The sequence below is a fragment of the Chelonia mydas genome, chromosome 7, assembly GCF_015237465.2.
Source record: "Chelonia mydas isolate rCheMyd1 chromosome 7, rCheMyd1.pri.v2, whole genome shotgun sequence".
NCBI classification, from domain to species: Eukaryota; Metazoa; Chordata; order Testudines; family Cheloniidae; genus Chelonia; species Chelonia mydas.
The window spans coordinates 46,153,704-46,170,680 of record NC_057853.1 but is presented as its reverse complement, the minus strand read 5'-3'; the positions used below and the strand labels follow the sequence as shown (position 1 = coordinate 46,170,680).

Genomic DNA, 16,977 nt, shown 5'->3' with positions numbered 1-16,977 from the left:
CAGGTTGGGGGCATTTTGCCCATCTTCCTCTACTCCTGATCTCCCTTTAGCATGTGGCGATGCTAGCTGTATTTATAGCAGTTACTTAACTCCTGAGTCATGGCACCAGCGTATGTTTAGCTAATGAAAATACAACAGTTGTTAGGGTTTGCAAGGAAACTCAGATTTATATTTTTCACACACTCTCTCAAACTCACTTGCCATGTCTTAGCCCTAACATGCCACCATTTTGTGACAATTTCATGAAAAGTGGTTTTTCTCAGGAAAACCTGCGAAATTTCAAAATGTGTTCATGTTTGGATGTGAAAGTCGATCGCCGAAAGGAAGTTTCAAATTTTCAAAAATTCCAGGGATTTTGCTTTAAAAAGAAAAGACCAATCTTCAATTGGATCCAATGGGTCTAATTGTGAATTAAAATCTCACGACAGTTAGCAGGTTGGTTTTGAGGTTTTTTACAAAATTGAAAGTAAAGGTAAAATGCTCAGGATCTGAGGGTTTTTTGGTGTGTTTTTTTTTTCCAATTTCATGATAAATATTTCTCTTTTTAGGTACATATTTATCTTCCTTTACTAGAGCACATCAAAATCCTTAACACATTTCTCTTCATCGTCCTTGTGGAGGTAGGGCAGTGCTGGTTTCACAGATGGGAAAGTGATGTGCAGAGAGATTTAGGGTATGTCTACATACACAGAGCTTAATTTGCAATGAAAGAGGTGCTGGGGCGCAGGCAAATTTTTTACCTTCGTAATTTATGCAGCAAGCCCCCGAGGTGTCGGGGTTATAAATTGCCACGCCTAGAGCTGCCGGAGCTCAGCCCTGCCACAAATTAAGCACCATCTAAACAGCATTTTGGAGAGAGCCTCTCGGCCTGTTCACAGACTTGGGCTAGGTGGGCTCACACCTGTGCTCTAAAAGAACAGCTGTATAGACAGCGCTCTGAAGTCATGGCTCGGGCTCTGAAATCCACCCCCATTCCTGGACTTCAGAGCCCAAGCTCCAGCCCGAGCCATGACTTCAGAGCGTTGTCTATACAGCTGTTCTTTTAGAGCACAGGTGTGAGCCGATCTAGCCCAAGCGCAAGCCCCACTAGTCGGAGTCAGTCCACCTGAGCCGGGAGGCTCACTCCAAATAGTCCAACCATAAGGACCAGATCCTCAAAGGTATTTTAGGTGCCTAACTCCCACTGAAATCGACAGGAGTCAGTTGCCCAAATACCTCTTGAAGCTGTGGGACTAATGAGCTGTGCTTGTGGTTACACAGGAAGTGAGTGCCAAAGCAGGGAATGGACCCAGGGGTCTCCTGAGTTGCAGCCAGCGCCCGAACCACTGGGCCATCCTTCTTGGTCAGGTAAATGGGGGTCGATGGACGGACAGATTACGTGAAAGTTGCTCAGTAGCTGCCACTGACATAAATAGGGTTTGCAAGTTCTCAGGACTTCTGCAAATCAGGCCAGAAGCCTAGACGTATGGTGCATGCTTAATTAGAGGTCACAGATGCACTGTGTGTCTATGTAACATGCACATCCACTAAGTATGTATTAGGCCAGAGCCTATAAGCATCACAGCTCTGGTTCTGGAGCAAAGAGTTTTAAATGCTACAAGCCAAATAATGCTTACCAAAAGCATCCCATTGCGCTAGGTGCGGTACACCCATACAATACAGTTCTTGCCCCAATTTTTTCCTTTTGAGGAACAAAGTAATAAAATGCCAACAGATTGCTTGGAGACTGTTAAGATCACAAAAAGTTAAGAGGCCAGATCCTTACTTGGTGTACAGTTGTGTGGCTCTACTGAAGTCGCAGACAGTCCCCACTTTGCTGACCTACACCAGCTGGGAATCTGGCCCAAGAAATGCAAACATTAAGGTTCCAACAGTGCTGTTAACTCTACTGTGTTACACGTGGGCGCTGTTGTCTATTCTGGTTTTCCTGGTTACGTATCTAGCTTAGTATCTTATTGACTATGCTGTTAAAGGGATACCACAGAACATCTCCGATGTGCAGTGTGGCCAAATTAGCACTGCCGTCAGAGCGTTAACTTTTGCAGTTTCCTGATATTGTGTGAATTTAACCGTGCAGCCTTCATCCAAAACAAAGATTTTTTTTTTCTTGTGGGCAAGAGGGAGGATCTGTATATAATAGTGCAATATAGCTGATTCTTTTCCTAGTAAAGTGAATTGGCCAATCAGATTACAATTAACGAGAGCTCTGTGCTTAAGTCATCCAAGTGGTACAAGCGAACAGCCATACTGGGTCAGACCAAAGGTCCATCTAGCCCAGTATCCTGTCTTCTGACAGGGGCCAGTGCCAGGTGCCCCAGAGGGAATGAACAGAACAGGGGTAGTCTCAGAATATCACTCCCCCAAACTCAAACCCTTTTGTAGCCCCTTTCCTGATCTGAGCCTTTGTTTCCTGCAGCAATCCCCCCTACCTCCCCCACCCCGCCTTGAGCCTGCCGGCAAAGGCAGAAGAGCCGAGCACAGAGACTCTATCGGTAGAAGCGAGCTGCTGATGCCTTCCTTTAATTAAAGACTATTTGTCTTTCAAATGCGTCAGTGTTGCCTGAGAGCACCAGGGCTAGAAGAACCTCTCCTAATGAAACCAGGGCTGGCTGAGCAGCGCTCAGAATCTGAGACACCTGTGCTCAGTTCTTTGCGAAGGCATCTCAGAAATGCCAGCAGCCTCCCCATGACCGGTGCACAGCACTCCTCTGCCCTCTCTGGCTGGCTCCTTGCTCTCTCGTGCTGCATACAAATGCAGCCGCTCATTACTGAGCTCCATGCAGGCTTTTAGGACAACGTCCTTCAAAACCCAGCTGGTCTGCTCTGCACGGATGCTAAATAGCCACTGCAGGGGCCTGTCTTTGTACCCTGAGCCAAAATGGCCCCCTCTCCCAACGGTAGGGCCCCCTGTCTCTAGCTGCCACCTCCAAGCTGAGAAGCAGCTGTATTTCAGTGGTGCTAGGATCATACAGGGTCTGGTTCTCTTACCCCTATTGAGGCAAATAATCCCATTGAGGCCAATGGAGATGCTTGTGGGAGTGGGGTGGCAGAACTGAGCCAGCAGTGGGATGAAAGGTGCTATGCCATAGAGAGCGAGGAAGGCAGGTCTTGTGCACCTGGAGGTCTGGCTTCAATTCCAGCTCAACCACAGACTGATTTAATCTCTCAGCCCCTCCGGTCCCCCGCTGTAAAACAGGGGTGATAATTCTGCCTTGTCTGCTTAGACTGTCATCTCTTTGGGACAGGAGCTCTCTTACCCTCTCTTATAGCACCGAGCACCACGGCACCTCTAGGTGCAACTGTAATACCAGCAACATAGCCATATGCAACCTCCGTGAGTCATTGCTAAGATTTGTGATCCCATAGTAATGGGTGCCATAGGGTCAGTTGACTCAGGCTGGCGGGTCTTGGGCTGCAGGGCTGTAAAATTACAGTGTAGACATTCGGGCTGGAGCCTGGGCTCTGGGCCCTCCCCACTTGCAGGATCTCACAGCCTGGGCTCCAGCCCTAGCCCAAAGGTCTACACTGCCATTTTATGGGCTTGTGGGGCTTGGGCTGCGGGGCCCAGGCAGCTGACCTGGGCCAGCTGCGGGTGTTTTGTTGCAGTCTAGATGCACCTTTAGAAAGAACAAGGGGGTGAAGAGCTATTTCTCCTTCCTATGGCGTTGCAGTCTCTTTGTTCTCCACACCATTCTCCCGCCTCCCCTTTGCCTGGGATATGAAATCTGGCAAACCTCTCTCACTGGCTCTCGGAATCGAAAATGCTAATTGAGAAAACTCATTAGGAAAAGTTAATCATCATGTGTCCCGGGCCTGCTGTGCCGTCCAAGCCTGAAAGGGAAGCAGGGGTTGCTGCGGTCCTCAATTCAGGGAGCCTTTTTGTTGTTTCTTTGACAGAGTGTGGGTTGCCGTCAGCACTGGGGCTCAGGGATCTGAAAACCCCTCCCCCCCCATGGCTGTTCTGCTCAGAGTACCATGCAGAAAGCTTCAGCGTGGGCTCTTGGGGGGGAGGGGGCGGGGGAGGAAAGGGGGGCAATCCTTTTGATCAAAGTCTGATCCAAAGCCCTTTGAAGTCAAGGGAAAGATCCCTGATGGATCGGGCCCTTGGCTATTGCTCTGTTTAAATACCAGGTTGGGGCGGAGGGGGGCTGCTGAGGCATGGAGAAGGGGAAAGAAAGATCCTCTCCTGTCTGCTTGCACCATTTCCCTCCCCCTTCTTTCTCTTCTCCTCCTCCAGACTCCTCTCTGCTTCCTCTTTTGAGCCCTTCTTGCCCTGCTCTCTTCTCATCCCTTTGCAGGCTGTGCTCTCTGTGCCTGCAGTTGTACAAATGCTGCGAGGATAGTAAAGTGTATGTGGTGGGGGCGGGGGGGGGAGGAGAGATTTGGGAGTGCTGCTGCAAAACCATTTGCTACCACCAGCACCCCCAGAGAGGAGGAAAATGATCTGGTGGTCACTCACCACTGGTCAGGGTGATAGCCTGGGAATTAAACCAGGTCTCTCTGGTCTGCCACAGACTCCATGTGTGTCCTTGGGCAAGTCTCTCTGCCTCAGTTTCCCCATCTGTAATATGGGGATCATATAGGACCTCACTGTCTTTAAGTGCTGACACTATAATGGGGATGATATAAGTACATTAGAGAGGTAGATTGGGCCGGAGTAGAGCTTTTTATCTGGAGCTTCCCCATCACACGTGTACTGGACATTTGTGGTTCAGATAACAACAGATCCCAGATCTGAACCCGCCCTGGCTTGGCTTCTGCAGAACTTGACCTGTCAATAGAGCTGATCAAAACCCAATTTTCTCTTGCAATTTCAAAGATATTTTCAGTTGTAAATGTTCAAAAGCGATCCGTTTTTCAAAGATTTTTTTCATTCATTTTCAAATCCAAAATGTGATGGAAAGTGGTTACAAAACTTTTCATACCCTGAAAACCTGGTTATCATTAAACTAAAAGTATTTAAAAATATTGTTGGGAGCGGGGGAAGGTACAAAATTTTTCATGAGAGATGTTGACACCATTGCTAATCTTGCAAAAATGGATGTTGCAGAACAAAAATCACTTTCAAAACTGGCCGTCTTCCAATGGAAAACACTTATTACAAAACAGAAACTCTGCCCAGCCCTGGCACAGCGCAATCCAACCCCTCCCTCCCTGGCCCACCTCTCTTTTCAACGTAAAACCTCAAATGGGACCACGTTAGCAAAAACTTGGCTCCAGATTTCCTTGTAAGTTGCTTGGATCTGTTGATGAATCCAGGCTGTCTTTTCAGTAGGTAGAAGACCAAAATAAGGAAAATGTCCCATAGTGCAGTCTTTTAATGTGATCATGTCCTAGGGCACTGGCTTCAATATGACACCCCATCATCTATAGAGATGTAATAACATCATGTTGCCCTCTCCTGTCCCCTTCAACACCAGGATTTCAAAGCATGCTATGACCCCTGGAATTAAGCCCAAGGCCCCCTGTGAGATGGTCCATGTCACAATCACCACTTCACAGAGAAGGCAACAAAGGTTAAATGACTTGCCCAAGCTGGTACAATGAGTCAGTAGCAGAAACAGGACTAGAAGCCCAGAGACCTCCCTGCCAGTGCTGCTACTTAAACCACAAGCCCATCTTTCCATTGCCATCTATGGCACCAAGGTCCCTACCTGTACCAGTTTTAAGCCTTTTCTTCCCCGGGCAAGGAGGAATTTTTCTAGGCACTAAGACAGCAGCCAAGAGGGTATCAAGTTGTATATACTTGCTGCTGTGTGTTAAATGCAGACCCTTCCATGGTAGGGGGAGATAGGGCAGGGCAGTGCGGATCGCTGGCTGGATAACGGGCTAGCTGCTTTTGGCGCGGTGGCCCCAGTGAATGGGGAGATGCTTAAGAGATTTGCTCTGAATGGCTGTGCGCATCAGCTTTGTAGGGGACTCAGAGCAGCCTTTAGCCAGCAACTAGGTCCTTTCGCACCCAGCCAGCGTGGGACGGACCAGTTCAGCAGATCTGCTGTCCTTTTTATTGATGTGGTGTTTGGGGGCCTAGAATAAAGCGAGGCAGCTGCTGCTGGCTGCAAGGATCCTTTCTTTATCAGACATGCTGCTCATCAGCATCCACAATACATGCCCCAGTCATGATCTTGTCTAATAAAGAAGCAGGAGTCCATATTGCCAGCTACCATAGACACTGCCTGTGGCCACTGTGCCTAACAGGTCAGCAAGAGCTATCTCCACGCCTCATTTGCCCTTACTGAGTCCTAGCTTGTCAGTGGTGTGGACAGATTTATAAGCCAGGGTGTGTCTACATTGCAATGAAAGACCTGCCGCACCTAGACTCAGAACCTGGATCAACTGATTTGGGCTGCAGGGCTAAAAATAGCAACGTAGAGGTTCAGGCTCTGAAACGTATCAAGCCAGGAGGATCTGTGGGGGAAGGGATAGCTCAGTGGTTTGAGCATTGGCCTGCTAAACCCAGGGTTGTGAGTTCAATCCTTGAGGGTGCCATTTAGGAATCTGGGGCAAAAATTGGGGATTGGTCCTGCTTTGAGCAGGGGGTTGGACTAGATGACCTCCTGAGGTCCCTTCCAACCCTGATATTCTATGATCTCTGAGTCCGGGCCCCAGCCTGTGTGGGAATATTTATGCTGGTATTTATAGCCTCGTGGCCCAAGCCCAAGTCAATCAACCCAGGCTCTGAGACTTGGTGCCATGGGTCTTGGATTGCAATATAGACGTATCCACAGTTACTTGATCCTGTGTAGCCCATAACACCTGTCCTTAGGTCCGGGCGAAAAAGGGAGGAGGGACTCTTCTGTGCTCCTCCCATAAAATAAGCTCCACACATGTGGAGTTGCTAAAGTGACACTGCCCATAGTAAATCGTGCAGCTCCCTGAGCTCGCCTGGCTCCTTGAGCTTCTGCCTCCCACTCAGAGGGATCTGAATGTGCCCATGGGTTCTTCAGGACTCCCTGGGTGAGGAAGTCCTGGCACATTTCCCAAAGGCCGCCCACTTTTGGTACCAGATGAAGAGACCACTCACAGGAAACTCTGCAGATCTGGGACACTCCCTCTCCTTTCTGACATGAATGAAATATGCCAGGGTGGTGTAGCTGGGTCAGTCCCAAGATATTCGAGAAACAAGGTGGGGGAGGTAATATCTTGTACTGGACCAGCCTCTGCTGGCGAGAGACAAGCTTACATGGAGCTCTTTGTAATAAATAATAGACTGACATGTCACTGATCATCACTGGGTGCCTGAGCTAACCCCTCACTGAGCTAGATGGGGCAGGTCACACCACTCAGAGCTATTGGTCCAGGCTCAGTCAGACATCCTGTGCACCTGGTCAACTTGGTTCACACTTCTGATGTTTTGTGCTCCTAAAAAAACCCAGCTCTAGCGGTTAGATGAAAGCTGTCCAAGTTCCTACCTCCAGAGTGGTGCTACTATGGTGTGTAACAGCATAGCAGCTGGTTCCAAGCCAGCCTTCTGCAGTCATCTCTTCTCACCCAACTGGCTGGTGGGCTTGTGCCCTATTGCCCCCTACTGGTCAGAAACAGAACTGCTCAAGTATGTGTCAGGGCCTATACTGCTACCAGCGAATCTCTTCGAGCTCAGGTGGCAAAAGGAGGCTTTTGGCTCTGTGCCTGGAAAGGAGTCGTTCAGATTCCACCCAGCAGAGCATAGCTGCAGACCCCCACTAGCCACTTCATACAAGTGGAAGCACCAAAGCTCATTTTGCCCAGTCCCCTTCTACTTGCCAGCCCCAGCAGCAGAGCCAGCAAGGAGGCCGGGAGGAAGCCAAGTGACATCAATTAGGCTGGCACTCGAGGCAGGACTGGCATGGAGTTGGTGGCTCCCTGATGGAAGCAGCAGCGGGGACGGCACAGGAGAAAGGGCAACGAGTGTAAGGGAACTGGCAAGCCTCCTTTTAGCTACACTGTGCAGGCCCTTGTATCTCTCTGAGTCAGACCCCAGCGCTGGCCTTGTCTGCCCTGGTCTCATTACTGCAGGGCACGCATTGTGCCACTGATTGCACACAGTGCTAGTCACACTGTACAGCATGGATTAGAAATGTGGGTGTGCTGAACTATTAATATTTAATACCGTCATTAGGGAAAAAAAATCATCCCGCTTAAAGTGACTCCAGCAGGGGGTGACAGGGCTCCAACGAAAGCCAAAGATCGACAGGCATTTTTATTTGCGGCGGGGGGGGGGGGGGAGGAGAAGGATCACAAGGTTTGTAATAAAGGAAGGGATGCTTTGGTTGTTTTTTCAACTAGTGGGAAGCTCAAGGCTGGAGGGATTGGTCTCTACATTCAGGGGCATTCACCATGGTGGTAGGTGCAGCAGAAGAACCAGAATAGAGGCAAGTTGCAAAATTCTCAGGCTGCTCCCTGATCTGAGTTTGGATCTGGCCTCAAATTGCAGCCCCCACCCTGTGCCCCCCTCCCCCCCCCCAAAAAAAAAAAGCCTGGGGGAAGTATTCAGAGCAGACATGAGCTTAACCAGGCTGTAGCAGTGACCAGATGACACTTCAGCCCCAGACCTGAGTTTTAGTGACCCCTTAAAGTGTTGGAACTGTATCATACACCCAAAGCTTTTGCTACAGACACTGCCTTTCAGGGAACGTGGAAGATGCAGGTCTTTTATTTGTTACTGTTATTCATGTAGGGCTGTGTACACACACACACACACTCTCTCTCTCTCTCTCTCAACAGGTGAGTTGTGCCAACCAGCAACAGTTCCCTGCTGCAAACAGCTTGGAGCCTAAACCGGTTTTTAAGCAGCACAGTCTCCCTCTCTCCCTGAATAGAATGCACATGCTACAACCGAAAGATGAAGGGCATGGGGGGGAGATGTGCTGGGGAGCTGGAATGGTAGAGAGGGGCACAGGCGCAGTGCTTAGATGGCACCGGGCACGGAGCTAGCTGATGTCTGTGTGATGATGGTGGAGCTGTCTGGCTGATTAATGGGCCCAGCAAGCAGCACACGGGCCCCAGAACTGGACCATGTACTGCTGTCCAGATAAAGCAGGAGTCTTTCTGATGGCTGGATAAACCAGACAGACCGATATTGCAGTGAGGCTGACAGGTGGACAGAGAACAGGCAGGGAGCCCATGTGACAGATGAATCAATGCTTTCTTTGACATTCCTCCTCCATTGTTTGCCTCCTAATGTGAAATAATTTAAATAACAATGGGCTGAAAGGCCGGGGTGAGTCATAATCATAAAGCCCTCCAGGATGATCAATATACCAGCTGAGAGAGACACTGCGCTCTTCTGGGGCTGAGCCATGCAACAAACAGACACTCCAAGGCCAAATGTATTCAAAACCCCGTTGCTGCTTCTCAGTCCTACCAGCCAGAAAGCTGAGCTTGGGGCTAATGGTCCTTGTGGGGCACGGGCCTGTTCTCAAAAACCTTCCCATTGTACGGCTGGAGAGAATACTGGCGGCAACCCAGCTCCGCATGCCTGGAACTGAGAGGCCAAGCGCCAGTTCCCACCCCCAGTCCTCAGAGAGCGGAACGGTGCGCTGATGCTTTCAGACACAATGCAAATAGAATCCTAGATGGCTAAGACCTATTAGCCCAGCACTCCAGTCAGCAGTGTGTTTTCCAGTGCTTTGTTCGGGGTAGATAAAATATTCCCGAACAACAGGACTCTCTCTGCTTCCCCAGCCTGATGGAACACACTTACAGTACCGGCCAGGTCCTCTGCCGGTGGAGTAGATCAGCTAATTTCCACGAATAATAATTATAATAAAAATAATAATAATAATCACTAATTTCCATGGAGCGCCACTGATTTGCACTGGCTAAGGAGCTGGCCTGCGATTAACTTTTTCCCCTGGCTCCTTCACCTCACCTTTCTTTTTCTTCATTTACTCTTAATTCTTTAAAGTATAACATCGCTTGAGCTCCTGCAGCCCCCTCTACCCAAGGATCTGAGAGAGCTTTAGTGTAGTCTCAGGACACCCCATATGGGGTAGGTATTGTTTTTCCATATTACAGATGGGTAAACTGAGGCACAGAGCGGTGACATTGCCAACATGACCTAGGGCCCAATCCAACACCCTTGAAGTCAATGTGTGTTTTATTTCAGAGTAGCAGCCGTGTTAGTCTGTATTTGCAAGAAGAAAAGGAGTACTTGTGGCACCTTAGAGACTAACCAATTTATTTGAGCATAAGCTTTCGTGAGCTACAGCTCACTTCATCGGATAGAGGCAGGGTCCGGAGGGAGCCAGGAATAAACTCTTTTGCAGAGTGGTTAGGCCCCACCTGACCACCAGGGGGTTAATTCCCTGCCTGGCGCTCTGACAGGTGCACAGAGTGGGAATAATGAAGCAGCATGGGAGACTGGAGGCCCAGTCAGCTACAGAGCAGTGAGCCAGGCCCCTCTCTACAAGCAGCGCCCCCTGAGTTAGAGATGACTCTAGCAGCTCCTCAGCCACCTGTGAAGGAGCAGTGGCTGGTAATCCTGGGCTTCTTCTATTTGCATAAAACCCCTGTACTGCTTGTGTCATAACCTCAGCACCTCAGAGATGTGGGGAGAAAACAGGCCTGTTCGAAGACTTCTTGCTGTTGCTCTTTGGCCAAGTGGTTGACTCCACAGGCTCATATGGATCCAACAGTTCTGATGTCTAGTCCCCTGCTCCTTCCTACCCCTCCACCATGCTTCCCTGGTGAATAACCATTGCTATTCAGCCCTTCCTGCTGCCTTCTCTGCTTCACACATCCCTCAGTCAGTAAATTAACAGCACAGAAGAATATAAGACGTGTGTCCTGTAGCAAAGGCTGCATCAGATGAGGAGAGATATGTTTCCCTAGCCACAGCTGGCACTCATTGGAAGGGCAGCCAAAGACAGAATATAACAATCCTGCTTTTTACCTATGGGCTTGGAGAGCAGGCATATATATTACTGCCACCTGCTGAACCACCTATTGTGCCGCGAAGTCTGCAGCATCTTCTACTCGATGAGCCCGGCATCAGCAGCTAAACCTGCCAAACCTAGTGTGAAGCACAAGCATATAAGCCATATGGCCCAGCTCATCCTTCAGTTCTTGGGACCGGACTTCCGCGTCCCAAAACTTCCCATGGCCACATGTCCCCACCTCAAGAAATCTGAAATCAGTGTTTAAACCCAGAGGCCTTCCATTGACTAGCCATTCATATCAAACCCGAGAGAGAACCTGCCAATTCAGTTCCTTCAAATACAGCTGCTGCCACCCCTGCGTGGAGCTGGAAAGGATAAAAGTCCTCTGCTCCTTCATTGCACTATTCCCAGGGCTTAATCTGTGCCAGGGCTGAGCCCCAGCACCTCTAGGCCTGGAAGTTCATAGTCCCAGCACCTCTGGGCTTGCTGCATCAGTTATGAATGTAAAAAAATTACTTGAGCCCTGGCACCTAATTGCACGAGCCCTGACACCTCTTTCATTACAAATTAAGCACTGGCCCTTGCCTGGCTAACATGAGATCGAGAGAGCCATAACTTGCAAGGCTCATGTGTGATGCCTTTGACAGTATGGGCTTCCGAAGCTCACTGGATCAAATCCAAACCAGGTGAAGTAGGAACTGGAAGTTAACACCAGCTAATGACTGGTGTGAAATGAGTTGGTTTCAGGCCAGTTCCTAGTGGAGAGCTCTTGATATGACAAAACCTTTTTGGTATGGGGGGGCTCACTCCAGGTGTGTTAAATCGCCTTGACTCAGAGAAAGCCATTGACACACACACCGCCCCCTCCGGGAAGGCACCGCCTTGTGAGAAACATGCATTCAGTGATCTGAACTTGACTGTATCTAGCTTTGGTTTGCTGCAGAGCTGAAGCCCACTAAACACTTAGGGTCACTGAGCAATGCTGCTGCTCGTGACTACGAGCCCTGTTACTATGACATGCTAATGGGTCTCCTGCAACAACACTCAAACTCTTGTGCTAGCATCACATACCTCCTACTAATCCTCATCCTCCTGCTTCTAATCAACCACAGATCTCAGGGAAGATGTCTCACAAAACCTTAATTGGAAAAATTAATTCAAATTGGCTTGGATCTGAACACTGCCGTGTGGACTGAAAACCAGTTAAAAGACTGTAAACACAGGCTAATGATAAATGGCAGCTTCTATTTAGTAGAGAAGTGTCTAATGCGGGGACCGCAGGAATTGGCGGGAGGGGCTGGTCTTATTTAACATCTTCATTAATGATCTGGAAGAGGGATTAAGCAGCATGCTAATGAAATTCCCAGATGATGCCATTTTGGGAGGAGTTGCAAACACCAGTGAGGACAGAAAAATAAGACACAGGAGCTGGGAGAGATTAGAAACACGGTGAGAAAATACCCAACTGAGCTTCAGCTTGGGAAAACACTCTAACGTTGCTACAGGTAATCACTGAGGCCAAGAGCTTAGCAAGATTCAAATAAGGTTTAGCCATTTATATGGAGGAGAGGATCCACCAGTACAGGAGGTGGGAGAACTCTTTATTTATTTATTTTATTTTAATAAAGAATGGCTATAAATGGTCACGCTTCAGGAGGCAAAAGCCACTCTAACTGATGGAGGTTAGCAAGAAACATCCTGTATGGGAAGGTTATTCTATAATTGTCCACCAGGGGGTTCTTCATCTGAATCAAATGGTACTGGCCACTGCTAGAATCATGTGGGCCATGGCCCAGACAAACAGTATGTTCCTGTTACAGCTGTGGAAGAATAATCTGAAACGCATCTACTCCCATTCCAGGGACAGCCCTGAGATGCAATAATGACCTAGGAGCGAGAGAGGACAGTGACTGAGACAGGAATTTGCAGTGTGATGTGGTTGCCCAAACTGCCAATACCGTTTTGGGCCAAGCCACGACATGACTGAGGAGGAGGTACCAGGCCCTCTCTGCTTCCTCCACAGCTGCAACGTGAAACTCAGTTTTAGGCATCGCGTTACCAGAAAGATCTTGAGAATTCAGAGAAGAGCAATGCAGGTGATCAGACAGCTGGAGAGGTTGATTTACTGGGGAAGAGTCAAAGGGCTAAATAGGCAAAGCGTGACTAAGTGATGACTCAAGTGAGAGAGAGAATACGACTATCTGAAGGATAGAAAGGCCAAGGAGGGAGGTGATGTTAGTATGCTGCAGAAGGTTATTACTAGGAGTAATGGGATGAAATTAAGAGACTCAGTAGCAAGGAAAACTTCCCAATAATAAGATCCAGTGGAATAATCTCCCTGGGGAAGTGCGGGAAGCCAGAATCATTCTTGTAGTGCTGTGTGGGTTGTGACCTAGTGGGTCTGTTTGCTCCCTTCCTTTAATGCTTCTGTCATTCAGATCTTACCCTCTTAAATCCATTCCACTCTCCTCTGGCCCTGCCCACCCACCTTCCACTCCTCGCTGTGCAGTCGCAGAAGGCTGAGATGAGATGCCTACCTCGGGCAGAGAAGGTTACTGAACTGTTTGTGCTTTAAAACTTCAGGTGAAGGAAGCTGGAAAGGTTCCAGCCACAAAACCTGAAGTATCCAGTCAGAGCCATCCCAAGACAGCGAGCCAAATGAACAGGAGGGCAACTGAGAGACGGCAGTGCAGACCATGGTGAGAGGCCGCGGGCCCTGCTCAGGGATGGGAGGTGGCAACTAGGGGCAAGGAAAAGACTCAGGCCATGTCCGTGTGGAAGAAATTCACACTGGTGCAATCCGCTAATGCAGACAGCAGCATGCTGTAAATTGGGGCTTGCTGTGGTGCACCTTAATCCAGCAATGCACCCCAGGAACCAGAATGGGGTAAGCCCTGCTTTGTGCCAGTGTAGCCAGTCGATGTTAGGGGCTGGCCCCAATGAAGTTACACTGGGCAGCATGTCCTGCATGTGGACAGGGCCTGTGTCCCTTTTGTGTCTGCAAGGACTCTGCTAGGGTGGGACGTCACCTGGGGCATACGTGGACTGCCAGCTCCACAGCATCACCCCTCCTTTCTCAGACCCCAGGGAAGCCTTGCAGAGCTTAGGGGTGCAGGGCTGGGGTGGGGAAGGCAGGAGTGGAGTCCCACTCCCCTGCCGACTGAGGATCCAAGTGAAGAGCCTCATGTTCATTAATGCTCCAGGCCTGGATCCCCATCAGCACTGGCAGCATGGCTCCTACAGGTATCCTGTGATGGGGTGGTGGTGGAAGGGGAGTGGTGGGGCAGGGCAGCAGCACAGAAGAACAGTCCCTTCCCCACAGATCATAGGGTTTGGAGACCACCTGCTCAACCCCCCTCTTGCCCCCAGGATTTGACTGGCTCTCATTAAGTCCTCTGGCCTACTTGTTAGCCTTCTTCCCTCATCTTTCCCTGCTCAGGTGTCTCCATGGGTGGGTAAAATTTGGTCCTAAATATATGTATCTAACTAGTCTAGGAGTCAAGCCCCATTGCCATAACCCTCTTGGGCGTCTGTGTGTTAGTGGCTAAAGTTTGGATATTATTGATGGTCGTAGCTGTAAGAGATTAGATTATTGCTAAAGCTACATGTGTAAAAGCCGTGGAACCTCTCTGCCAGCAACAGATTTCAGTGAGAATCTGGCAAGAGAGAGACTTATCTATTGTTTATTGCGCAGATAAAGAGTAAAGGATGTCAGCCTCAGAGTGGGGAATTGCCAGCTTCTAGCGCAGCTGCCTAGATCGTAAGACGGGGAGATTGGGAGACCCTGTAGGTCCTCTGCTCTGTCTCCCCGCCAGAGTGGAACTCGTCCTTATTGTAGGTTGTTAACCATGCCCCCCTCTGTGATCTCTCCACAGGGCTTCTGCACCGACCGCAAACTTCTCACACTCATACTCCTTCTTAACTGCGCTTGCCCCTTTACCCTGACCCTCCTCTCCTGCACCCCCTCCGGAGCTTTTCCCCTACTTGTTCCCTTTGGCTCATTCTCACTCTCCTGATTCCAGGCCATCATCCATGCTACCCCACTGATGGACACCAAGTGCCTGCCATCCCCCTCCCCCCTTAAAACAAGGCTACCCCCTCCACGCAGCCTGCCAACAGCAGTGCCTGCTCCTGATGTCCTCCCTACCTGCTGTTTTAGACGGTAAGCTGCTTGGGGCAGGGGGTTTGTTTGGTGTTGTATATCCCATGGCTCGTAAAGCATCTTTTCGCCTTCCTCTGTAGCATGGGGCATGGGTCACTTTCTGGAGGATTCTCTGCTCCTTGAAGTCTTTAAACCACGATTTGAGGACTTCAATAGCTCAGACATAGGTGAGAGGTTTTTCACAGGAGTGGTGGGTGAAATTCTGTGGCCTGCTTTGTGCAGGAGGTCAGACTAGATGATCATAATGGTCCCTTCTGACCTAAATATCTATGAATCTATATACAGATATGACCCATCTAAACAGCAGTAAGAGCTAATCAATCAGAGAAACAGCTATATGTTAAACAGAGATGAACCTTGACCAGCATGCCAGACACAAAGGCCCTTGGACGTTAGGATGTTTGGATTCAGATCCATTCCTAGCAGCTCAGAGCCTTCTGCATCAAAAGAACAACACTGGATCCAAACCCCTGGGAGAAATTTGCATTTCACGGCTGAAGCTCATCTTCGATTTCAGACGCGCTCCTGTATTATTACTGATGGACCGTTTCTTTTTCTTTCTATTCCTCATTTACTTTAACCTCTTAATAAATCTTGCTATATAGGCTGAAATTGCTATGTTCTGTGCCCAGCTATCAGAACCTGATTAAGCTCTAATTAATTGTATTAAGGCCAGCCAATGCACTTTGCTAGGGAGGAAAGCTGATAATTACACTATCTGGGGGTGTGCTGCTGCCATGAGCTACATAAACTACCGTAATAGGACCCAGGCACAGGAGGGTCACAGCCAGCACTAGCTAACCGTAAAATGGTGGCAGAAATCAGCAATTGAACACCGTAAATGAAACAATCACCATTTCATTGTATCTATGACAAAAACCAGTGCCATAATCGGCACCCTCTTGGCAGCTTCAGCAGAGTCAAAGAGCTGGAGGGGCCATGGATGCCGATGGCCAGATTTCCAGGAGAGCCTGGCTCACAGGAAGGCACTGCAATGAAGTGGCTAGACGTATAGCACTCAGCATTGTTCTCACTGGGGCAGGGGTTCTCCAGTGTTCTCACTGGGGACTGGCCTTGAGCTTCCTCCTACCTCCATGTCCTGGGCAAGGTTGGGCCATGCTGGTGAGGGGCCATGGGGGAAGCTGCTGCTTGGGACTGGTGGATATTGCTGCTGCCTGGGATGTAGCTATTCCATGGGGAAAGGAGTCTGTGCGCTCAGTCCGACACCATTCACTGGCCATGAATGTATGGACAAAACAAAGAAAGTAAAAGACCAGTCTGCTTGTGAGATGTTCAGACTCAAGGGAGCAGGAGAGCATTTGCCATGGTTGGTGTTCTCCTGGGAATGCTATAAGCCTTCTCAATGCAAATGGTTAGCTTTGAATCTTAACGGCTAGCTTCGGAATTAACACTCTCTCCAGTCCTCCATCAAGGACCGAAAAGATGAGGCTGTTTCCTTATCACACATGCCACGGACTCAGCCATTCTTGGCTCTAATGTGATTTCACAGGTATTCCAGGAGTCAGCCTGCTGCACAACTGCCTTTTTAATAACATCTTTGGCTTAGCACTTCTCTCGTCAGCAGGACCTTAACCTCTGGGCCCTTTGCTTTACCTTCATCTTTGTCTGAGTAGCCCTCCAGCAAGTTCAGCTGGTTTGATACGCCCACTGTTTTAACCTCCAGAGACAGAAGAGTGCCTTGAAGTGAGCTGCGTTTGGCAAGGTCCAGACAGTGACAGCGCCCAGCTGGGAGATGACAGTTCCACATGTTGGCCACATGGGGCTTAAACCAATTCTGCTCCTCAGTCTACTTACTTGGATTATTAACCCCTCTCCCCCATGATGGCTTAAGCCCCATGTTTTAAGAGCTTCAAGTCACTAGAAAGTGGCAGAGGAGAAACAAACAAACAAAAAGCACTAGTGAAAGACAGGGAACATCAGAGAAATATTCTTGCC

The 16,977-nt window shown here is 49.2% G+C and overlaps 1 long non-coding RNA gene across 1 annotated transcript; it reads left to right on the top strand.

Moving 5' to 3' along the window:
- The first annotated feature begins 12,214 nt into the window (after positions 1-12,214).
- Positions 12,215-14,973, top strand: LOC122466629. The gene is made up of 3 exons (XR_006292289.1): positions 12,215-12,308; positions 13,443-13,558; positions 14,882-14,973. It is a non-coding gene; the product is annotated as an uncharacterized LOC122466629 (long non-coding RNA).
- Positions 14,974-16,977: the final 2,004 nt, after the last annotated feature.